We start from the raw sequence: 26,220 nt of genomic DNA on the forward strand, positions 1-26,220 counted from the left end.
CTGTTTTTCAAATGTTGTGCATCACAAGACTCCCAACATTAATAAAAGTTTTAGAAGCACAAGGTAGATACAAGTCAAGGCATTTTACTGTATATAATTTTCCCCATGCCACTAAGTGAATCCCAAAGGGATTAAAGGCCAAGTTCTACAAAAATATCCTATATAGCTGAGCAGGTGTTTGTATTTCTATGATACAACACTGGACTTCTGTGCTGTGCTTCTCTCAATAAATTGGTGGGTGCTCTCCTTGAAAGATTTCATCCTCTGCCACCTAAGAGCCACTTTGCTGTTCACAGCTCAAGACTAGACTTTCCACCTCAGACAGTGGTTGCAGCCTCTTATGCAGCAGGCATGGGAAGTATGCTGTGATGTGTGTCGCTCCACGTTGTACCGCATAATACCCAAACGGTTGGGCCACGATGATGTTATAGCCACACCGATATTTACTTTATTTTGTCTTTTGCCTTCYTGTCCCCTCCCCAAAGCAGGCATGAGGTTTCAATGACCTCTTTGCATCAGCGGTAGGATATGGAGGGGCCAGGATGTGAGTTCCTCCTGCTCTGCCCATGTTCTTCTMGTTCCACAGGAAAGTGGGAAAGCATATAAAATTCTGATAAACCCATCAAAATATGAAAATTTTCTATGAAATTTTCTGTCAAAATTCTGGTTGAAATTAGAAGTAAATTGAGGAYCTTCTAATATGATAGACAACTCATAACTAGAATGCTATATGCTTACCTTTCTTGTTAACTTTTAGTTAAAAAAAAAAAAAAAAAAGGGGGGGTGCTAAAAAGCTTTCAAAGAGACATCTGCATTTAGAAGCAAGGAAAGAGACCACAAATGATCAGTTCTTCAGACAATCAGGGTACCAATTCAGGAGCTAAAAAGGGATTAGGTGCCTAAGTTGAAGAAAATTTGAATAATTCATCTTTAATTCTTCTTAATGATGGTATTATTATTGCAGTTATCTATTAATAAACTTAACTTTGATGTGCCACTTCAAGCATTGCTCTTGGTTTAGAGAAAAGTTTTTTGAAAGAACTGATTAATGGAAGAGAATGGGACAATACATGCAAGAAATTAAATTCAGGTGACTTAGACCTATATGTATAAACCAACAAATGCAGAGTTTCAGATTTTTCAGACAGCTTTACAGGATAATAAGAAAAACCTATTTCTGTAATAAGTAATACCGCGCTGATCATGAAGTTGAAATCCTCTTCTCTGGCTAATCATGAACAATTATCTCTTACCACATAATTATTTCTGGAAATTCTGTTACATAAACAACTTGGTGTGGACTATGTGAGAACGYTTAAAAGCTGAGTCACACTAGTTTTGCCAGGATTCAGTGAAGTCTGAGTTTCATTGACTGTGTCTTTGGTGCCTGTAAATTGCATATTACTCTGTGATGGTATAGATTAATCCTGAACTCCAGAAAAAGGACTTAAAAGAATGTGCAATTAAGTGTAAATTTTCAGTTTTCTTAAAACTTCAGCCTTTTTGTGAGTTGTAGCCTTTAGGGCTTGTTCAAAATTGTACAAAATATTTGAGTATACAAAAAAGGGTCAGGACTTCTTCCACGAGCATGAGTATTTTCAGGTTGCCCTTGGTCTATGCAAAGTTAATCAGGAAATAGCCACTACCTTTTTTTAAATAGGCACTAAATTAAATGGCTTGCAAATAGCCCTTCCTTTCTCGTATCCAGCCTTTTTCTTTTCAATCCATGAGGCCCAGGCAGTCCTGGGCACAGGATTTGCACAGCCTGCAAGTGTTTAGAAATTGTGTTCTCTTTTGCTTTATGCTACTGATCTTCCCTCACTCCCACTGGTATGCAAGCACTCACAAAAAACACTATTTGCATCCACCTGAATCTGTGCTTTGTAACATTGCTGAAAGCTTTATAATTTATGCTATGGAACTGATGCATTAAAATATTTGCCTATAGCTCAGATGCTGAAGGCACTATTTTCTCCGTTGCTGAGCAGTGTAAACTGCACACAGGGTTTCTGGGACTGTATTAGCAGAGCTTTTCCACTGTGACTGTTTTGTTTATGAAGTCTCCAAATCCCATCAGGTGTCTTYGGTCAAGCCAAGCAAGGCCCAGTGGTGTGTTTGCAGATGCAGCAACAGGACTGCTTAACTCCAAACGGGGAGTTACAAAYATACTAAAAGTAACTCCAGTGCACTGGAATCCATCTGGGACTAATAAACAGAACTGCAGAGAAGTTTCTAATTCAAGTCATCTTTTAGAGCTGACTCTATGAGAAATACTCAGTTTTTCAAGAAATAGTGGCATTTTCCCCAAGAACTAGATTTACTCAGTTTATTGTAAAATTCCCCATTTTCTTTTCTGATTACACGTGAACCCTGAGAAATGTCATGACCTTGGACTAACGTTACTCAGACGTTACTCAGTAATGCAAAAGCTCTTATAAAATAATTAAAAAAATGCAGTTACGCTGCCCCTTTCTTGGTTCTTTGTTCACACCTTCTCATCTGTCCCCTTCGTTAAGCTGCAGCAGGCATTTGTGCRTCCATGCAGGATACCAGATCAGTCAACCAGACAGTAAATCAGAAAATTTATTCTTCAATTGGATAGCCACTACAGCAGCTTGGCTGCAATGATGGAGGGTGTTGTGGGAATAGAAATGAGCAGGGAGACTCTCGTAAGGGAAGATGCAATTTATGCAGGAAKTTCTGTGAAAGAAATGCACAACTGTGGCTTCAGATAACATGAACCTCCCATTTAAGATACGCTCCAAGCTCCATCCTTTGGTATATTCAAAGGACTATAAATGGGTTCAGTACTCCATTGGAACAAGCACATGGGTTTTCAGGGAGAGTGAGTGAGAAGAGTTGTTTGAATTACTGTAGTGTTTTGTTAGCTGTGATTAGCAATCAAGCCCTTGGCTTTGCTGAACTGTGTCATTCATTTCTGTTAACACTATAGTCAGTATTTGTTTAACAGTAATAACTGCTTCACAGAAACAAAATGATATTTTATTTGTTGTTTGAATATAGGATCACAGCTGTGTGATATACTGTGTCCTGCAGCTGTGTAATATACTGTGTCCTCTCTTTTGTTTATCAACAGTTAGGGATTAAAGTTATGTTTAGTTTTGACTTTTGCTGTGGCTCTGTGCATAAATGATAATTAGACGAACTGTCAGCAGAGTGACGATGATGTAAGCATTTAGTAGAAAAAATTGAGAATAAAAACTGGGGAAAGAAAGCTGTCAGATCCAGAGAARTATCTCATTATCATAAAGCTAGTGACAACATACATATTACAAACTTTATTGCTGAATCAAAGAATACATCTATATACATGTATTTCTGTCTATGTGTATGTGCATTTTCAAAGAGCTTTCAGGTTGCAGATGTGAAAAATATGATAACTGTTGATGTGTTCATTTTATGTGAAGTATAAAATGCTTTTGTAGGTAAAAGATAACACGAACTTTGTAGTGCAAAGGGTACTCTCAACAGCTAGATGGRTTACAAGAATCCACACTTCCATAACAAATCTGCTCTCTGCAGTTGATAAGGAGGAACAATAAAGTCACATTCTGAGTGAAGGCGAATCACGTCTAAAGACGTTCCATAGGGTTGTAGCAATTTGTTCTGTTGCCAGTTTTTTTCCTTTGCATCTTGCAGAAACCACTTCAGGGCCTGCCTGGCAGCTCCCAAGGCAGGAGAACCRACCCTGCCACTGATCCGTATCGGAAGAATGAGCTAGACTGGGAAAGGAGGGCAGATGGGGAGGAAGCAAAGTAATTTTTCAAAGGCAGACTAATTTGAAGGGGTGACTTGGTGACACATGCCTGGGAAGGAAAACGAAAAGTAGCTAAAGAAGTAGGCAGAGAGATGAGGCCTGACTGCAGTCAAAGAAATGAAGGCTAAAAGGGGGAGGCAAGGGAAAAAACCCTAACCCCAACCCCCCTCATCTATGAGCAGTAGGGAAGCACAGCAGATGCTTCCTTACAGGTCATGGACTCACTCCAAGGGCACTGCTCTGACTCTGTGACCTCCACAAAACCTACACGTGTTGCTATCCCACAATAGAGGTTTTCCGTGAGGCCTTCCCTTGTTTCCTCTGTTTTAAATGCAATGCTGGATTTCAAGTGCAAGCACCRCGTTCGCATGTTGCTTTGTCAGAGGGTTGTTAAGCTGCGTTCGGTGTTAATGTTGACAAATAACTTGAACAAGAGGGCAACTTGTTTCCCCTGAAATTATGCCAACTTGTAGGAGTGAAGAATTGAGCTTATGATAATTAAACACGAGCAAATCCAAGCCAGCATGCAACATCTAATTAGTAAATATTAGAAGGTCGGACTTCCTTACTGACTGTGGTAGCCAACACTACCTCCACGGCTCTCACCAGCTKCTCACCTGTCTATGCAACATATTATCCTTAGCTCCAGGTCCTAATGGTCAGGAAATACAGACTAAAGAGAACCAAAGGTCTGGCTACCTTTGGGGGTAAAAGGGATTAAATTGGGCTAGTGGTAGAATGGGGTTAAACTGGGGGCTAGCGGCTCTCTTTCACATGCACTTTTTTTTTCTTATATGTATATATATATATACCCATGTTAAAAATGATATTTTTGTAATTGCTCAAGATTRTTCCATTTAACTTTAGGGACTTAACTAAAGCACTTACATGAAGCATATAATTTCCTGATTCAAGCACTTGGGTTGGGATGTGGGGAACAAGCCTCTCTAAGCAATATACAATCAAGTACATTGCTTGATTTCTTTTGCTGTAGTTCTCTGTGCGCTGTGTAAGATGCTCAGTCAGTGGGGCAGTGTTGAAGGCTGTGAGAGGGTGTAAGATCATGGGCTAATGACAGGAGTCCAGACATACAAATATCTCTGGTGGATAAAGAGTGTGAATATTTCAGCTTCTTATTTATATATAAAYACCATTTCCTAATGTGATTACCTGTATAATTTGAGCCCACATGCACTAGGGCTTAGAGTTATCTAAATACTAATGTATTTTGTTTCTTGTTTTTCTATATCAGTATATCCTTCCTCCCTTCCTTTGTATCATCATCTATCTATCCAACCATAAGATTGTGGACTCTCTTTGCCTTTAGTCAGTGCTAGTTGATGCACAAGTGCTAACCTTAAATCAGTGAAGAAGGAAGCAGCGAAAGCAGGACAGCAATACCCAYCTAAGAATATTAATATTCAGAAAGAGCAACATGTAATTTAGTGTGCTACATTTAATGGAGCAATCTTTTTGATTCCTGCTTCCTTGGTTCATCATCACCTTTAAAAGTACTATAGAATTTCATAGAAAATGAAAATTTTAAACCACTCATTTCATGTCAGATATGTACCCTTTCAATTTTGTAGAGTTACACAGAATGCTTTTGGAAAGGTTTATTATAAACAGAATAATAACAGATTCTTTTTTGTATTAAAATTACTGTAAAATGGCATTAGAATTGTGTAAGTTTGTTTTATAGAAAATGTTGTGCCTATTTTTCTGAAGTAGTATGGCTGTTTTAAATGAGGATACGGGTTGCCCTGATCTTACACTCATGAATTGCACTTGCTATGGGTGCTAATGTTCCCTCCCCTGAAAGTAAAGCTATCTTAGGCTAGAGGATTTCATTCAAAGGCAGTTACACTTTTAGTTTTAGTACTTTTTTAGTTGCAGGGAGACTTTGCTGTGTCAGGCACACATCAATATTTGTATATTGCTCTCCAAACTACCAAAACCTGAAGAAACTGCACTGCCATAGACCTAAGGATACCTAGGCTAGTGTCCCATGTCCCTGTAGCAGTGATAGCCTATTTTCCCTTGCCATCTTTCCTACCACAAGACCTTTTCTTCCCTCAGCCTCCAAGTACTTTCCTTTCTAGCTCTTTATCTTCAGTCTATCCACTCTTCCCAAATATTGATGGGGCAGCACCAACAAACTCTTTGGCTGGTGTCCAGTCAAACAGAGCGTCCTTGCTGTTGAGCTCACCTTTCAGGCACTATTTTGGGTCTTTGTCCTACATCCAGCTGCCGGTTCTTCATGATGCTTACTCTTCGAGCTGATCTCTTGTCTGTTATGTGGTCTGAAAATGGTCTATGGTTTCAAATGTTTTCAGTCCTGTGCTGTAATATTCTTTTACAACATATATACACATAAATGCCACATCTAAKAATCAGAGAATAACTATCCTTCAGACAGAATTGAGTTGTTTCTTGAAAGAAGCATTTTAACATTGGAAAGGCACCATGTTTTTTGATAAAACACATTTACTCAGGGGTCAAAGACTTCATTAACAACAACAGACTGGAACAAAAGCTCATAATTAGTGCTGAGGCAAATAGTATTGTTGATGGCAAGTTTACCTTTTGTGTATGAAACACATACGACCACACTTATCCTTTATGCCTTTTTTAATCCTAGAGCATCCTCATAATTCACTAACAAACACTATGAAAAATTCTTAGAACAAAAGCTACATTTATAAGTTAGTCTTTACAGTTATTCCCACCGGTATTTGCGTATGCAAGGTGGATGTATGTGATTCATGCACAAAAGGATGCTTTGGTAGCACAATAAATGTATCTGTGTATTATGATCAACTGGACTGACAGTAATTTTTAATCCTTACTTTTGCAGTAACACCTAAATCAAGGCTGGGAARTGTCCCTAGGTTCGGTAGCAAGAAAACATCTGGGAAAACAAATTAATGAAAACTAACCTGTAAGAACTGTCAATTTTCATCTCAGTCTTAAGGAGCCAGCACTRTTGATGATTCTCTAAATGGTCTATAACACTCAGATTTCTAGACTAGCATAAAAACCTCAAGAGAACACTTTCCTGTGAGATTTCCAGGGATAAATACTTTATTATGGTAAAACTGAGGAGAGAAAAGACATGGTTCTTCAACCATGGAAATCAAGGAAAGAACAGAAATTAAATAAAGATTTGGTATTAAGCTTGAGTTTGTCTGGAAAGCTGGGGAACTTCTGAGGAGAACAGCAGAGCCTTATACTATGGCTAAACCATTATTATGCCTTCTGCTGTCACTGCTGCTATGTAARCTGTGATTTAACATTTGAAATTGGRCCAAATGTTTGCTAATAAATCTCGTGAAACTTGCCTTGTTTTAGGTTTCTTAACAAATTTAATCATGTTTGTTAAAGGAGTTGTTAGAGTTTACAAATCTTTTAAATAAGCCTGGATTCATTTTGCTGAAAATCATGTGAAATTCATTATTTTCAAAGTTTTGGTTGCAAAGCAGGAAAAAACTCCAAATAAACAATACTTTTCTTTTTAGGCTGACTTTGCTCTGACTTTTTATTCACTGGAGCATGAATCTTTAGGTGGGGASCCATATGGATCCAAACCAAAGACATTGTCCAGGAATGTCTGTGAAGTGAAACCRCAACGCTTCTGACAGCCTTGGCACTAGTCTGCCTGTATTTCTCTGCTGTGGATTACTGATGCTGCAGATAACACATCTGGGTCTCTGTGAGGTGTGTGTACGTCCACCTTTAAGGAACCGGACAGTGATTAGAAATTACCTAGCTACATGTTTGTAAGGTTCAGAAATCAGCTAATAGGGGTAATGAGAATGATGATCCAGATGATTTCTCTTCCTTTCTATATTTATGATATAAGGAGAGAAAATCCTTTCCGAGGGGAAAGAGACTAAGTAGTAAAGAAATTGATTTTGACAAGATTTGTGCAGAATTGTATGTCATTAATAAAAGAAAAAGCTTTTTTTTTTTTCCCCCCGAGTTGTTTGTTTTGCTGAATTATTGGAGAAGTACTTAGTATGTTATCCCAGTGATGCCAGCAATTACTAACACAGATTAGGATTATCACCTTGAAGATTATAAAACTGGATGCTAATGGTATCTCTTATTTTATCTCCATCTTCTATCCTTCCTCTAAGTTTAGAGGCTGCCCCAACTTAGATAAAAACAATTAGCAGATGTTAGCAACCTCAGTTCATTTTAAATTTTCCTCATCTCTTGTCAAAAGAGAAATAACTAAAATGGATGCATTCACTGTTAGCTGAATTTTTGGAAGAACTGTTGCAATAACAGCCAACCTAACTGTGTAATATCTTCTCTTTTTCTTCTCGTGATCTACAACCTACGATAACTTKTTACTTCCTATTCTTTTCTGAGACTGTGTTATCTGAGGTTGGTTACATCACTCCCTGCCTGCTGCAACCAAAACATTTAAGTTTATGCTTCCTGATTTTGATCCTTCTTCCTTTCCCAGTAGTTTTATTTACATATATATCTATTTCTTTCTCAAGTGTTCAAAAGTCTTCCTTTGGTTCTCAGGAAGGCTTCTTACCCCCACCCYTTTGGCAGTACCAGTTTCTCAAGCTTTGTGCCTGTGAAATGTGATAGGCAGGACAAAGCTTTTGATAATACGGACCTTTACGTGCTTCAAGGAATGCTTCACTCTCTCTGAATTTTGAGAAGGAAAGTACAGCTGCCAGTCACTTCTGATCCTTTCTATTCCAACCATTAGATCTCTTCAGCAAAGATATATGATTCTAAAATTAGGCTGTTTATCATAGATGAAAATATGATTCAAACACATGTTAACTTTCACTTCAATTGTGACAGTCCATATTGCTTGCTAATTGTTACCATCTCTGCCTCCAATATGCTTTACCTTGTTTTCCTTTTGAAATCTTCATCTATTTTTTTTTTTCAGAAGCTCATTTACCTAGACTTGGCACTAATGGCTAGCCTGATTAATGTCCTTGTCTCACTAAACCTGGAAGGAGTTGCTTTTGCTTACATCAATAAGTTATTCTTATGTATTGCATGTACACATTATGAGCTCTAAATATTTTCAGAATGAGCGCAATGATGGAAAAAGAAGTGACAGAGTTATGAACTAAGGAAAAACACAAGTTTCATTTAATCTCATAGAAGAAGAACTGGAAGCTGAGTGATACTGTGCATGGAAAACTAAAACAACATTGTTCATGATCAGAACAAGCTTTTAAAGAAAAGAACTGAGTTTCTTAGATGGAATTGCACATCATCTCATTTGCATTGATTTAGAATCTATTCTTGATTATCCACGGTATTGGGGTACAGAGGAGGGAATCATTTTAGGTAGTCCTGGACTGTGGAAAACCTTGGGTAATACTGATGCTACCAAAGGGACTAGAAGAGCAGGTGATGATCTGTCCCTACAAGTAGCTCTAGCAGAGCTGCTTGTGTAACTCTGAAGGGAGATAGTTGGATCCTACAGGACTTAGCTAAGGCTTAGCTGCCAAGAGTTGTATCTCAAGGACCCACTCAGCACGGTCCTTTCTGGCACTGTGGACTCTGGAAAGGCTTAGCAGTGTCTGTGAAGCACCGAATTCAAGCTAATGAGCTCTCTYAGAGCCCACAGCACAGTGCAGAGATGCTCACTATCCATGCTCCCAGCCCCTTGCTGCTGGTGCGCTGGACACAGCTAGCTCCAAGCTTTCTGTGAGGAGACACTGCTAGTGAGRAGTGTACCTTCTTCTGCATGTGGTCCAATGCTCCTTGTTCAAAGTACTGGACACCATGACTGTCTCGCTTGGGCTCTTCACTGGTGTCTGCRCTGAGGCTGGCTCTGCAACAGTGTGCTGCATCCATGCTCTGCTGCCTGGGACTTGCTCTGGCCCATATCTGGAATCTGCACGTGGATAACAAGAGTTGTTGTAATGAAGTGCTTTGGAGGTGACTTTATTCCTAGAATCAAGAGTGCGCTTTGATGGATATTTCATGTATAAGTGGGGCTTTTTGGCTGTTGCATGGTACATGTTTCAGCTGAAATCTTCCACAGCAGCAATCTGTCTCAAACTTTCTCCTTTCTATAGTGTAAACAACAGGAATTTAGCTAGATTGCCCATCTGTTTCTGAAAATGAGATTGGACTAAAACAAGCTTTTTTTGCCATGTAAAAAAAGGATAACCATTTTGAGAGTTTCTAGCACCTAGGTGATTTGGAGAACAAACTTCAACTTGGCAATGAGCTTGTTGTCATATCATCYTGGTGTAGCAGTTAAAAATCTGTTCAACTTGGCTAAAGTATACCTTTCTGAGAAATACCAGTTTGCAATTGTGGTTATGTTTGTGTGTCATGCACATGTTGCAGCGTCCCGTGGCTCTTCTATAGCAATTATAGTGTGTATCTGGTATTCTACATGACAATTTAATATGCAGCAGGCCAGGGCTTCACACTCTGGTTAGTATTTCCCTTGCAATTGTTTTTCACAGCTGTTGGGGACCTCCTGGTTTAATGAASCTGGCAATAGTTAAACTGCTTCTGCAAGCTCTCAAGGTTACTACGTGCTACCATACTCATGAAAAGAGATGGGGACTATCTGAGGAGACTAGGGCATCTAAAGGGACCAGGAATTTCAAGCAGATATGGAAGAGGTTAAAAAACAAGATCAAGAGAAAAGGAACAAGAAAGACTGTAGTTGCAGAATGAGATGGGAGAGTCTGGGAGAGGATGGAGACGTCTGAAGTTGTCATAGTGTTTGTATGTGAAAATGAACCCAATAATTGCAAATCTGAATTGCTTCTTTGCTGCGGGAGATATTGGCAAACCAAGTGTTTCTGTCTAATGCTAGTGGCAGGGGTTGTCCTCTCCCCTTTACACATAGATCACAGATGAAAGAGCTGGAATATTAAAACAGATCTGGTAACTCTGAATGCCACAGAGAACTTAYACTTTTAGAGCAGAGTGTGAATGGWTATTGCAGGTGTAGGGGCTTAGCACTTCTAAAGACTAGTGATGTCCAACTGAGGGCCTGGAAAACGAGGGGTTGTCACTCAGTGACCATTTTGGAAGAATTTTAACTGAAGTCTCTAGYGTTGTTATGGCTCATGGACAGGCTTTCTGAGCTGCTTAAACTGAGATTACTCTGAGTTCCMTTCAGTCATCTTCCAGATTTTAATTCCCCATTAGACAAGTCACTGTTAACAAGTAAGAGGTTCATCTACTCTGTAGTCCAGACTTGCTTTCACAGTGGTCTGTCTCGTAAGCAATTATAAATCTGGCTTTTAAATTTTGCACTTGAATTTGCAACATTAATATCTTTTAAGTAATTTTCTTGGGATAAAATAATAAACATATATGTAATTGCACTAGTGTGTTTAAACACAACAATATGACTGAAATAAAAGTCTTCTGTAGGACTGCTGAACATATCTTCCTTGACATTTTATAACTCAGGATATAGGTCTTGCATATAGGAAACTTTGCTTATAGCTTTTAGGATTTAGCATTATTTCTTCCTTTGTGGGGCAGTAAAGTGAAATAGGTCCATACATACTACAAATACACATGTATGCTATATCTATACTGTAGATAAACGTGTTTGTTTTTATATATATACAAATGCGCATACACAAATATAGCTGTTTAGAGATTATCACTCTCAATTTGCAAAATSTACTGTCCAAATCTCTTTGACATGTTAACATGGTTTGAGATGTAGCAGCATCTTCTTGGATATGCAAGATCATAAAGTGTTTGAAGATGTCATTTCAGTGATTTATTTTCTGTAGTTCTAAGATAGTTGTAAAAGTATTTGCTGAATAGCCTTCTCTGGAAGCCCTTAATAATTTGTATAATTTCAGTCAGAGAAGCTGCTTTGAAGTGATGGATAGGATAATGTATAAGCATCTGCAGGATTATGGATCATGATTAGAAGAGGTTTTGACAGGAGATGGAAATTGCTGATTGTCGAATAACTGTTATCATAAAAATATCCTGTCTTTAATCATTTCTTTGAATCTTGTTAACATTCCTTGAGTTCATTGAGGAATCTAAATTATCTGCTAGTGATTTGAGATGTTATAAGAAGTCTCTGTCTTCCTGCTAAACTCCTAATTGTGTAGTAACTCATTTGCTGGTGAAGTGTTTTTTTTTTTGTTTTGTTTTTTTGTTTTTTTGGGTTTTTTTTTAATAGGTTATCTAGGAAAGGAATTATGCAGATTCTTTTGTTTAACACTTCATCTACTTTTATGAAATTCTATTTGATTTTTGGAAAGAATGATATAACACAAGTTACAAGAATTTACTTGGCTGCCCGGGGTAAATGTTGCCTTTCTCACAGCAGCTAGAATTTTTGAACCAAATTTACAGGTGACTTGTGGTAACAGTTATCAAATGGGAGCAATCTCTTGTTCTGCGGTGGGAACTGAAGTCATACACACATATCATTCATATCTACATATGTAAGGTATGTAAATACTTCATCACATACGTGCATCGATTGTGTAATATTAGAAAAGATTTGCTCCAGAAAGACTAAAATCAGAATAGTCTTATGTCTGGGAACACTAGGTTGCCACTAAGGGAGGACAAGTCTTCATATCATTGCGTTAAGAACAGTCAGAGCTACCACCACACCTTTGAATTTAGTTAGTACTATTCTGAATTACATTTCAGTCAACATTACTGATTTAAAAACATTAAAAAATCTCCTTCAGCAATACCAGAATGCCATGTTTCTATCATGACATAACTGACCTATAAATTCTAATAATTTTTTAATAGTTTTTTAATAATTGTTTTTAAAAATACAGCTAATACAGAGGAAAACTGCTGACACGGAATACACTATGAGATGAATAAACAGTTCTCACTATTCTCCTAAAACTCCAAATGACCTTCCTAAGCAAAGAGCCAATACTGTGTATGGAATACAAACCTTATCAGATTGCTGGCAGGCTGAATGCATTTAAATGGGCTCAAATGCTGATTTAGCTGTCCTATCTATGCTGATTTACCTTCACAAAAATGCAGAATAAAAGAATAGCAATGAGGACAAAAATATGCATACATGAAATAATCAAAAGAGGCTATAGGAGGAATAAATAAATGAAAATACAGAATGGGAGAATCACAGTCACCTCATCAAGAAATACTGAATCACAATGAAATCCAGTCCACCATCTCTAGAAAAGGCGTTATGCAATGATGACATTGACTTAGGTATATTAGTGAAAGCATAGTCATAGGCGCAAATCTTGCTCCTTCCTTACTACAAGTTTTTTTCTTTTAATTCAACAGAATCAGCATTTGGCCCAGAGTAAAAAGCCTCTAGGCTTGTAGAGCAGCTGGCAGTACTCAATAAGCCTTTCAATTAATGAAAAGAATAATGTATTTTTATGACTGGTTTCTGGATGTGGCTATGAACTAAAGTCATATTGAAATATATTTCCCTTTTATTTTAAGAAAGATTTACGGCAAAAATCTTTGTTTCTTCTCATAAGGTTTGTTTATCTATTTTATTCTTATGGCTACCTGACCAAAAAATGTTGGTTGTACAGTATTTTGAAACTGCAGTAAAGTGTTAYCAGTGCTGGATTTCTTTGGAGTTCTTCTCGCTCTCCAGCCCTTTGATGCCTGCAAGGGAAAAGTGTGCTTGGACTGCCAGGAATAGGAGTCCAAGACTTTGGGAAGGAATTCGCCATATCTCTTCAGCAAGCAGGGCTGGAAGGAAATTTCTTAGCTGTCTCACCGTTTTGATACTACTACTTTCTCCCTTTGGTGAGCTTAGTGACACCCAGAAAAAACTCATACTTTGCAACTCTCCCCACTTGTGCCAGCAGCATTATTTTAGGTTAGCTCAATGATGGAATAAGATTATTTTCTGGAAAAAAAGCGAGCTAACTGCTTTACTTTAGCAGGACATACCTTGCAAAGAGAATGTAGGCTAGAAAKCTGCGATGCCACTCGGTGTGAGCCCTTTTGGTTGAAAGGATGCCTTGCTGCCGTTAGTTTAATAGTCTTGGAGTACCCGGGTACTCCTTGCTTCTTGCACACCAGTAGGCACAAAGAGTAATTTCTGTCACCCGTGGTAGATGCAGAGACTCTGTCACATCCTGGCAAGTGACAGTCTTGGTTGTGTGTCAATGTGTGTTTATTTGAGAGCTTTTGAAAATCAGCATCTAGTACAAAATAAGGCCATCTTCCCAGCCTGAGGGGTGACTGCAGGTACTGCTTCCCTTCTCTGTAATTGCTTTTCCTGCAACACTATAGGGAGCTGAAGRCCTTGGGAAGAACTGTTAATAGGAACTTGCTTAGGGTTTGGTTGTTTTTGTTTTTCTTTTTTTTCCAGAAATAACTTGTTTATTATTTTAGTGGCATTTCAAGAGGTCTCTGTCTCTCCCTTCATCACCTGATACTTATTTTTTTTTCTATTCTATTCACTGCTGGAGGTTTTCTGCTCTCCTCCCTGCCAGCACAGCTACACAAACAGTGTCCTCCAAGGGGAAAGATGAACTAAAGGGATGGAAACCTCCGGCGGGAAAGTGAGAACAAGTGACTGAGGGAAGAGGCAGAATCTGATCTGCTGCTGATAGAAAAGCAATGTTAGCTGTTAGTAGCACATCTGTTTCCGGAGGAGTGCACCCCTTTGCGGGCTGCCTGCCAAATCCCCTGCCTGTGCGGTCACGGCCAGCACAGAGATGCTCCTCTGCGGGGGAGCAAGGGCACAAGGATGGAAAGACAGSGTCAACAATATCCCTCTTTTACCCTTTTATTTTTCTTCAAATTGTAAACATCCCTGGCAACCAAGCCAACACACCAGCCCTACTGTCCATCATTACCATAAGGACATACACTTCCACCCCAGTCCTCAAGCAGCGGCGCAGGTACTTATGGATTTGCCAGCGGCGCAGTAGGTTGGGAGTGTGCAGCCAGTGTGCGGTGAGTCTCAGAGAGACTTTGGTGCACCTAGAGCTTAAATGTAGGTGGGAATGATCACTGAGAACAGCTAATAAAATAAATAGGTCAGAAGGTGTTAATTATACTACGTAATACTCATTTGCTGTTTGCTTTTGCAAAACATTGCTGCTTGTCTTGCTTTTATTGAAATTTGGAAATTTTTACTCTTCACTTTTTATAAACCTAGTGTAAACATCTTAATCAGGTCTGATGCCATAAGGAYCTCTGGCTTGTTCCTGGCTTGTTCTATCCCTTTTTCTTTGTCCTCTAGTGAATCAAGGTCATCAAATATCTAAGAGTTAAGACTGTAGTATTTGACAATAGTGGAAAAAGTAAAAAAAAAAACAAAACAAACAAAAAAAAAACCTTTGTGAAATATTGAAATATTGCTAAGATGGTTACTCCAGCTCGACTTTCAAAAATGCTCTAAAAATATAAGTGCTTAAACTGTTTGAATCACCAGCTGATCAGGGAGAACTGGAAAGACTAAAGTGAGAAGTGCTGAAGAACAGATGCGTGTCAGCAAAGGCAGAGGCAGCAGGTAAGACGTCCCGCGTGGTCAGTGAAAAGCTGGGGGGTTCTCTGGGTCAAGAACTGTTAAGCAAGGGGTAAATATAGGCTGTGACATTTGTGATATKTCAGGGGCCTTTTCCTTCCAAAACACCCCTTGAAACCTTAATTTGAAGCCTCGGGTCAAGGGTCAAACGGATCTTTTTGGTAACTGCGTGAACGTGCAATGCATCTGGCCTGTGTTAGGAGCAGCGGGTGAATGGAAGTGAGCAAGATAACTCTTCCTGACAAATGTGATATTGGAGCTCTGTTAGGAAATTATGGCTGACACATGTTTAGCAGTTCTGAGTCTAGCTTTGTGACTAAACACATGCTGCTGATTTTATTGTGTATATAGAAAAAAAAGACTTTCTGGCCTGGGGGAAAAAAAATATTTTGCTTTAGTTGCCAAGAGAAATACATCACAGGCAAGCATTCTTTGACGCTTACAGAAATTCTTATATAGCCTGAAAAAAGAAAGCATGRACTGGTCTTGCTCTGGAATAACATCAAGCTACCTGAAATGCTCTTTCTCTGCAGGTCTGTTGGTGGGGCTGGATCAAAAGCTACTCTATTGCAATGGTTTAGAGAGGGGTGGAGAGTGGTGTTCACACCACAGTTCATGAAATTTTAGATCATGCGGCTAAGGAGGAGTCTGGCTGATCCCTACTGCTAGGACCCCACGCRTTTTTCAGAGCAGGTTTCTTGCCAGATAATGATCAATGCCCTTACAGTGCAGTTTCTGTGGGGCTGCATTTCAATATATGCGTAAAGAGACTCTGAGATAGACTTAGAGAGGATGACTGGCGGACTGACTCCCATTTTTAAGAAAATGCATGACTATATTTTCAGAATTCCTTTCTTTGAGCTGAACATGGAAATTCAATGAGGCTCAAAATTATGTTTTCCTGTTGTGAATGAGGATTTCTGGCCATATCACTAACCACACAAGTAACTACCCTCTGGAGATGACGCAAATGGATGTATTGCAGGGAGTACAAAGCAAAGAAAACATATTACACTGTCTATACGCTCTGTGTAATATTTGGCAAGCCTCTAAAAAGGACATGTGTTGATGCCTTGTACTCAGCTTGTCTAATTACTAGTGATTTAACCCAAAGGGGGAAAATGATGCACATGTAAATAAAGAACACTCTGGACCTGGTTTAAAGTACTGTTTGGGAATAGGTATTCTTACACAAGATAAGACAGTTAAATGTAATTTCACTTATGAACCATACTGTTTAGCAACTATTATGTTTTCCATCTTGTACACATACTTCATTTCATAGTCCTTTTTTTGTTTTGCAGTTATTCTAAAGAGTATAGATTTTTCATAACATATCTAAATGTCCAAGGAAAGAGACAATTTTTCTGTTCTACTAAAAATGTGCTATGCAGTTGACCTGAAATTTAGGCCGTATTGAAGATTTTCCAGTTTAGAATTTAGCTGATAATTTATTCTTACCACTTTGCTCTCTTTTGGATGTGTTGGCTCTGCAGTGTTGACAAAAATTAGTAACTAGGTAGGCAATAGTTGCAAAAATATTCTAGGAATATTTGCTGCCATGTATAACTGAATTTACATCAGCCATCTGCATRCTTTTTACTTCTAGTTACTTAAGCGCTTAGGTTTGACTGGCACACCTGGACCTGGACCCAGAAATGGACTCTACAGCACCAGCCTGCGCAGCTCTAAGGGTGCACCAGTAAAGTTGTAGTGTTAGGTGTGCTTCAGCTTTCTTTCACAAGGGAAAAGACATAATCCCAAATAACTGATGTGGATAATATCAGGTAAGTACCAAGTCTACCCTGGACATTTAAATACAATTGCAATTAAAAGCAAGTTCACCACTCCCCAGAACTTAGTGAATGGAGAGCTCTGGCAGCATTAGTCTTTAGCATCTGTTTTACATGTAGTTAAGCRTGGAGAGGTAGGAGCAATGGAGGATGGATGGTGGCAATGGATGGCAGCAGGCAAGAGACTGTGCAGTAAAACAGTTTTTTTGTTGTATGTTGTCAAAGGACGTGATAATGGCTAGTAACACAAAAGGACACGAACATGAGGTCATTGAGAAAGCTTGATGTAYGTGCATCTGTTTTGCTTTATTTGATGTTTACTGCCACTCCAAAACACGCTTGAAATTGCAGTTCTGGGATTCTCTCATAACAGAAAAATGACAAGGCGGAAAAAGAAACTCTGAACAAAGTTATCTGAAGGAAATTTTGGGGTTTCTTTTTCTTGGGAGAGGAGAGGAATAAACAAATACGACATAGGGTTAGGACTAAAATGAAAATTTCATTTTTGCACTACTCGGAAGCAGACTTGTRAAAAAGCATTTCAGATGCTTAATATCCAGCAAGTGCAACTTTCTGCTCACGCTTCGGCACTGTTGCTGGCAAGGGATGGATGAAGGAAGGTTGAATGCAGATTTTTTTAAGAAGCAGCAGCTGAATTCAAGTGACCATAAAAAYTGCCTAACTACTTTTGTTTCTCAAATTGTTTTGCCCCCCTGTATGTAGCAAGACTTGGGTCTGAGCTCGGCAGGTGCAGGAGCACGTTCGCGTTCGCCTCTCTMATGGGATTTTTCTCTGTTTTGAAAAGATGCATGAGCAGTTAGAGTTGTCAAACAGTGACGTCTTGTTTCCCCACAGCTATGCTAGCGGGGAGACCGAGGTGGGTGTGTGACCGTGTGACCAGTGCAAAGCAGTATCGCCACCCAGCCTCCTGGAGGCAAAGGATGCCATCTGGTCACAGCAAACAACGATGCCTTTGCATCTTGGCTTTGAGAGGCTTTCCATAGCTGCTGCGCTCTATAGCCTAAGGAAGGAGGGTCAGYGTACTGGTACTGACGAGAATAAGGTGATGCAGAAGCAGTCTGGAGTGAAAATCGAAGCCTTGAAACTGTGGTTCAATAATAAGATTTGTCCCTGTAGAATATGTTTGTAAGGGGCGGGGGCTGTAAAATTCAATATGTCTAGTTGAGCTTTTGCTGCTACATCAGTGGAAAGTGATGATAAAGGGTTATTAGTCAAGAAATGAATTTCTACTCGAAAATGGTGTGCTTTGACAGCAAAGAGGATATTATTGGTGAAGTCAGAAAAATATTTACTGATGACTGAATTAGCATTAACAAAACTGCAATTTATTTTGCACAATACTTAGAGCTTTGTTAAAGAATGAAAAGCTCTGGAAAGACTCTTAGCATATTATGGTGATCTTTGGAGCATTACCTGAGGTAAGTATAATTTGAGCCATTTTAGTGAAATGCTTTACAGTGCTATAAAATGAAATTAATCTGTTTATAAGARGAGGGACTGGCCTGCCATAACCTGAAAGATTTACCTTCTTGATCGCTTTGCAGAGCTGCATGAGAGAAACAAATAATTTTGTTCTTGTTTAATAAAACTATGAACACAGCAATTAATTGCCCTGTGTATGAAGATACCCAGAGGCCAAAAATATACCATGAGAAAAGCTGATATATGTTATATATAGGGGAGAAAGCACAGTCAGGAGTATAAAAACAGAAGGCATCTCCTCTTGCTCCAAGCTTACATGCAGAACCAACTGAAGCTTTTGAAAAACTTTCGGTTGTTTGGCAGAAAGTCAAATTAGCAGTGTAAAAAGGAATTCCCTTAGCACTGAGTGATTAGTACCATGAGCTGCACATATTCCTCGTCCTGATCTCTTTTAAGTGGATCTGCTGGAGGAGGGAGGATGTTCTAGCTGGAACGCTACAGCAGGTTGCAGGAACCCATGGCAGGACAYAACCTAGAGCCCTGCCAAGGTTGCCCCACGGCCTCGGGGAGTATCTTTCTCTTAACACGTGTCCTGTGTTGTGCAGTTCAGTTTGACCTGCAGAGTAGATCCAGCAATAGTTTAGCAGTTAATTAACTACTTCTAAACTGTTGTGTTTGTTTTCCACGCTTGGTAAGTAGTCTAGGCAAATGCTCTTCAGACCGCAGGCTGCGACATTCGCTTCGGCTGTTCCGTGCTGTGTCACATAACTCACAGCAGTGTTTCTCCTCTTTGACGGTATGACTAAAATATTTTAATTTGGAAAAGAAATCTTCAGTAAGTAGTTAAAAATGAATGCCTACTTTATTCAGATAATCGTTGTTTTGCCAAACGTTTGGGGTTCGTTACGGTAATCACAAAAAATGCAGTGGTAGTAGTTCTGATGATCCAAACACGGTCCTTTCATTTGCAAGGATATAAATCTACTATGTCTTTCTTTACTTTTAGARCAAATTTGGCTTTGCTTGCATTGGAAGTGGAAAATTTGCTTYGGTTTTCTTTGAAGCAAAGTTAAACTTAAGATAGTTTAAGTCTCTTTTTTAAGTAGAACAATTRAAAATCTGGGGAAAATGTTAAAAATATGCTAAAAGTGGTAGGGCACTGGTTTATCTTTCACTGGTGTGAATCAGGAACAAAACAACTAGTAACTAGTTCTGTTAGTAATATCTGCCTTTTAATCATGGCGGTAAAGTCACTGGGACTGCTCCCTGTTTCTAGGCAGGACGAAGGATTAAACCCATTACTAGAGGTAAGCACAGTTGGATCTGGGGTGTTACTCTCAGCAGACTGCAGGTGTAATACCCAGTTTTCCARCCAGCGTCAGATATGTGGAGAGGGTGAGAAATGGAAAGAGCCAAGACTGGAAAGATGAGGTGGAAAGATGAGGGCAAACTGCAGAGCTTGTAAGGGGCCTCTGAAACAACTCAGCTATCTGTTTCAGTTACCTTTTTACACAAGAATGAGGTTCACAACTTGTACTACTTCATAATATTTGTACAATGGCTTAAAATCTGCCTGTGAAACTAGGCTATGTTATATGTTTAGAGATGCTGCAGGAGGTACCCATACATAGGCATGAATAACTAGATAGGAAAATCTCTTATTTATCTGCCTCCTAGTTTGTAATATTTTTGTTATATTACAACAGAACAAATATTTATTGCTGTGAAGCATTCTTAGTGTCTTTTCATGATGTTTTGAATCTAAATAAAACAACTAGGATCTGAATTTTTTTCCACTGTAAATTTGGAGATCCTGAGACACCTTCCTCAGCTGTGTGTGCTGCTGCTTTCTTCTTTCTCTGCTTAAAAATGAACAAGCAACCACGTGGAATTGGCAATTACAGMGGGCCTAAAGGAAGAGGTCCGTTACCTGGACAAACACTACTTTTTGTCAAAACGTCTTATTTTTCCGCTGTGAGGAAAGGTTTTCATTACAGTCTRGTAGCAGTGTTGAGCAAGTCAGGTGCCACTAGCTTTTAAACTCAGTTGTGAGTGTCTGGTCTCCATCAGAACAAAATTGTTTCTGACGTACGTTAATGACAGTGGGAACACAGGGCCTGGCAAAGAGAAGAATGGATCTATGTTAACTTCCATGCTAACTGTTTTATCTTCTAAGTCTCAGCTGCAAAGGAATCAATGTTTCCGCTTTCCTTCCCGAAAAAGGAGACAGTATCTGCCTCTCCTCACCCCACCACCTCCAGGTTACGTTGCCAGATKGTGATTGACTATCAGATCTGTCACTGAGCCATGATCTGCCTCTGGGAACGCTCGTGACATTTTCTAGTGGTCAAATAGCACAGCAGAGACATCAACAGAAACAGTATTGCTATCCAGGAAACCTTATTCTTTTGTTTTGTTTGAACTCTGACTGTGGGAAGCCGTTTACTTAGTACTTGGCTTTGGTCACGAGGGGCTTGCTTTTTGGCATGTGCTGGTATGGTTCCCACAGCAATATGACTTCCTGGCATGCCACGTAGACCAGACGTGATGCCTGAAATGTGTATCCTTACTTAATGACGTTTAACACCTTTTAAATTAAGAATCACATAAAAATTGCAGAAGGTTGAAGTTAACCAGGAAACTGATATCTGGGGATTGCCATTTTTTGGAGGGCCAATAAGAGCCATTTTGTATGGGTAGGTTCTCAAAGAGAAATACATAGCACCATCTCCTGGATGGGGGACAGATTGGATCAMTCCTAATTTTTCAGAGTCTTTGGATAAAGTCTTTTATTGATTTTTTTGCTTTTGTGACTACATGCTGGTCTCAAAATGTACAGGAAAATTTTTTTTTTTGCATGTTATTAGCAACTCTAGCCCAAAGGATGCAATRTTAACCTAAGCACTCTTTATTCAAAATGCTACTAAGACATTTATTAGTGTCTTAAAAAAAGAAAATTAGCTAACTGAAAAGACCAGAAAAATTGGATAGGATGATGGTGAATTTGAGCTAGCTTAATTTTGTTGTTGGTTTGAGTCTCTCCTGACATTTCTATCTTTTTTTTTTGTGGAGAAAATTGATAAAACATCTATGCAGTTATCTGTTCCCATGAAAGCACGTCCATGTCTTGAGGTGTATAAAATATGTCATCTGCTAAGTTTCCATCTTTGCTGCCCAGAGCCCTTACAATAAGTTTGTGCCACAGCCTCTGTAGCAGGTAGATGCTCCTCTGAAGTGTGAAGGCTACGGTTTGGTGAGTTCATCCATTATGGAAAGGTTACTAGCCCCACTAGGAAGGGAAAGGTGTGACAATCTTCAAAGCTTAGTCTTAGCTCAGTAAATCCTTGCAGAGTATTGTCAGTCTAGGCAACAGCCAGTGTCCTAATTTCCTTCTTCACTGCATAATGGACTAGGAAAACTGAGGCAAGGTACCCTCTCAGTATCTAAATGCCTGAGTCTTTTCAACTCTAGCTAATACAGTTGCCAGCAGTTTTAAAATCAGGCTTCCCAATGGAGTTAAAAAGGCAATTATAGCTGTTCTGTGGTTCCCCTTGTTTTGGGGAGAAGGGGARGAAGAAAGGATGATGTCAGCTTTTGTGGTTTCAGACCAAAATCTGGCTCCTGCAGTATCTCACACACAGCAGGCAAGGGCTTTCCAACCAGCAGGTGAAGCGTGGATTTTAACAGGGGCATYTTTTGATGGTTTGGTATCTCAGAAGGTCGTGCCCCTCCCTGTACTTGCCTTACCTCCTTCAAACCAAAGGGGGTTATTCCACACTGGAAGCATCACCATGTGAAGTACAYGAAGCAGGGCCAGCACGTCCTCTGAAACAGCCCTATGGGGTTAGCATTTATTTGCCCTCTTGTCATTCAAAGCAGCTTGTGGTGTGCAATGCTGGAGTATGCAACAAACCCACAACCTGCTTTGCCTGATATWTTGGAGACTGAGCACAGAGGAAGCAGGCAAACCCCTCAAAATTGTTTTGTTTAGGTATTTCTTGTTTTCTGCAGGGCCTTGTCACATAAGAGTACCAGTATGGTTGTTTAGTGTGCACATATGTTAAACAAAGACAGGAATTTACATGGGCACTCTTTTGTTCTAGAAATGAAAGCTTATAAACAGGACACTTCAGACATAGTTTCTGTCTAGGTAGATACACAATATGTTTATACTGGATCAGTAATGATAGCTTTGTGAAGGGCAAACAATGYGAGGACAATTTCTTGGGCTGCGTTTTGGTATCTTTGATTTAGTGCAACCTTTATTAGCTCCCTTTGTATTTGGGATGTCAAGAACCGTTCAGGAAGAGTCYGGCCAACAGCTTGAACTGTGTGTTCTTTAGACCAGTCAGAAGAGTTGCATTTTGAAATGCTAAATAGAAGAGACTGTAAACAATGCAAATATGAAATAAGTAAGTCAGCAAATAGCTTCCTTATATGAGAGTACTTTAGTAAGTGCCATTTGCCTGATTTATGAACACATTTGGAAAAAATAATTGGTTCTAATAATAAACGTTGCATTAGGAAATACAAGAGCTAATTTTACAGCTGTATCCTCATCTCAGTCACTTTGACCTTGACATACAGTGCAACAATTTCACGTTTTTTTATTTGATGCCTTTAAGATGGTGAAATATTCCAATAACCACTGGGAAGGAAAGAGGGACAGAAAAATGGACTTTCTGTCAAGATAARTCTTTTACTGCTTGTTTGCATCCTGGCCAGAGCATTTGTTTATTCTACTATCATGATGGTGCAAAGAGCAAGAACTGTCTTAGGAAAGGGCAAGCATCAATTAAATGTGAAAAGGGATCAAACCTGAAGTAACCAGAAAAGAAGGTACAGTTTGGGTGAGAACCCAAAGGTAAATGAGGTGAGGATAAGGGTGAAACAAAAAGGGTAGTGAGGCACAAGAGGGAAGACATGAAAATGGAGCAGGAATAAGAGAGGGCAGCAAAAGGAAGATCTKGGCAAACTCCCAGGAAGCCATAGGATTTCTTGATCATACTGTCCATTTAAATACATGGATCTGGAAAATCTGTCAGCAGTCTTCTGGAAGGGACCAGCTGAAGCTCAGCCCCGAAAGAGGCACGGGTATCAATTTTAATGGGGCAGAGGCCTAGCTGAGGGAGGGGCAAAGCAGAGATTGCGAAATGCAGAAGCAGTAAGGAAATACATGTATGTTTTGCAGGGGGATGCAAGAGAGATATGATCTCCTTTGTCATTAGAGAGTGTCCCAATCATGTAAACGGTTTAGATGCTTGAAATGCCATGTGACGTAACTTTTTGCAAAGGCTGGTCGTCGGTCTGAGGATGATGACTTGTGCGACGTGGGAGAAAATCCGTTCAGGGAGGACGAACGGTTGGAGTTCGTACAGTCTGGTCCCCAGCCAGGATCTTTTCTTGTTGTTGAATATGTTTAATGAAAAAATCTGACCTCTATGAATTGTATATAGCGAGGAACATCTGTTCTGAGGAGGTGCTATTGAGCAGACAGCTTGCTTGTGCCGCTCAGTAAGTTGTTAGGGCTGTCTGCAATTTTCCTCCCTCTGTTTGTGGACCTTAACTCAGTATATCTGAACCCTTCTACAAAACGATTCCTGTCTTGCCTTTGGCATGGGGGGTCATAAATGAAAACTCACTGAAGTTCTTGAGAATACAAATTTGGTAATCACATTAAATACACTGAAAATTATAGCTGTGAAAACACCTCTGTATTGTACTGGAAGCATACAGACAGTGAGAGCAAGGCAGATCCTGCCAAGTGTACAAATCTCTTAAATAGGATTCATAAATTTAAAACAAAACCCCCATTAACACAGCTTACAATTGGAATAAAACCAACGTTCAGAATTTTCCATAAACCTTGACTAGCGAGCCGCGGCCAGTTTTAGTTCCTCTGAGAGTAATGTGRGTTGCTCCTTCCACCCAAGGGCAGATGTGCTGCCGTCCTAATTCTGCCCCCGAAACGAGAGAGCGCATGGAGGACGAGACTGCGGTCYTCTCCGTCGCAAACCTCTGGCCAACTCAAACAAGCTGTTATTTCCTCTTTGTAGAGGAGCGCATAACTGTGACTCTTTCCGCTCCAAGTGCCATTCATTTGCTGCAAGGTCTCTGAGAGAAATTAGGGACTCGTCACCCTGCCAGCCAGGCTGCGGGGGGATTTGCTCTCCCCTGATGTAGGGAAGCAGAGCTAGCCACATATGCTTGTGACTAACGTATAACTCTCCTACATGTTAATTCRATGTACAGTTCTACAAGCCAAGGACAACATGATGCAATCATGATAAGTAGTAGCCATAAATCTGTACTGCTGAAGCTATTGTTCTGCATTCATCTGCGCAAAATAAACATTTGGAAAGTTGATTCTTTTGCTGGAAGAGGTAGGCTCACTTCATTATGTTTGGCAACACATGATATTCTGCATGCCCACTCAATTTTAGAGTGCACAAAAGGATGTGCACTAGCATATCAAAGAGTAAAATCAAACCCCATGGCTCTAATTCTGGAGCACGATGTTTTGTTTGACCAACAAGGCTTACGGGCATTTAATTACATTGTATTGCTTTGTCACAAATTATAGCATTATAATACTTGGCAGATTTCTGCTAGAAAAGAAAACATGAAATGGCAAAAAGGCAATTTTGGAAGGGRTGATTCCAATTCCCATTTATTTTCAAATTCGAAAACAATTTAGCTTTTCTTTAAAGTTCTGCAAGTCACCCATTCGCATAAATTTAGAAATATGATCTAAATACAACTGTGAAATAGGGAGGTATTTTCTGCTGATTTATTCATGAATTCGCAGTGCTTTTCAGCACTGGCAAATTAATTAGGGAGGCAAATGATAATAATGATAATACACAAAATAAAAGGAACAATCTAACTTAGAGATGTCAAGTTTTGCAAGGAAGACTGACAGCAGACCACAGAGGGTGTGAATGAGGGAGTAGGAAACCTCTCTGCCATGTGCAGAGGGAGCTCGTACCCTCCAGTGATATCGAGGGCTCCCCTGTACCCCATCCTCAGCYCTGGGACCCCTCTGCCATTGAGCTCTCAGCTGGGAGTAAGTGGTGGGGGCAGCTCAGCAGTTGGGCAGYGATGTCTCAACCCCGTCTGCTGTCCTGGACTGAGCATGTCCAAGGTTCATTTGGTTGCCATATGGCAATGAAAGGAGTTTCTGTTCCCCTAAGGATGTGTTCTGGCTGCTTCAGCTAGTAAAATAAATTGCCATTTCTCTTGCTGCGGAAGAATTTGAATGAATGTAGCTTCCAACATTTTCCTGGGTTCTTGAGTAAGGAGCTTTTATGATTAATTACATGCTGGCTGAAAAATTAGTATAGCTGAGATTCAAGTAGTTCTCTCCCATTTTTTTTTTTAAGTGTACATTCAATTCCTGTTAAATTTGACCGGGGGTAGAACAGAGCATCAGAGCAATAGAGCATTTTCAGCACAGATGCTCCCAGCTTCAGAATTTAGCTAAATGGGACATTTCCCACAACCTGTTCTTGGCCTCAGGCTTGCAAGGTATAAGCTGCTCTCTCCTGGCCCAGGCAAACGTGTAAGGAGATATTTAAAGGTGGTTGTCACTGTTAGAAAGGCTGGTTTGCCAGCACAGTGCACTGTCCTGTATAGCAATAACAGTTGTGCCATAGTAGTGCCGTATAGATGCCGGTAAGGCTGCCTCTGTGGCCTTCGGTAACTCAGGCTCAGGT

Source organism: Rhea americana, unplaced genomic scaffold (genome assembly GCF_003343005.1).
Source record: "Rhea americana isolate MKP2758 unplaced genomic scaffold, rheAme1 scaffold_242, whole genome shotgun sequence".
Taxonomy (NCBI): Eukaryota; Metazoa; Chordata; class Aves; order Rheiformes; family Rheidae; genus Rhea; species Rhea americana.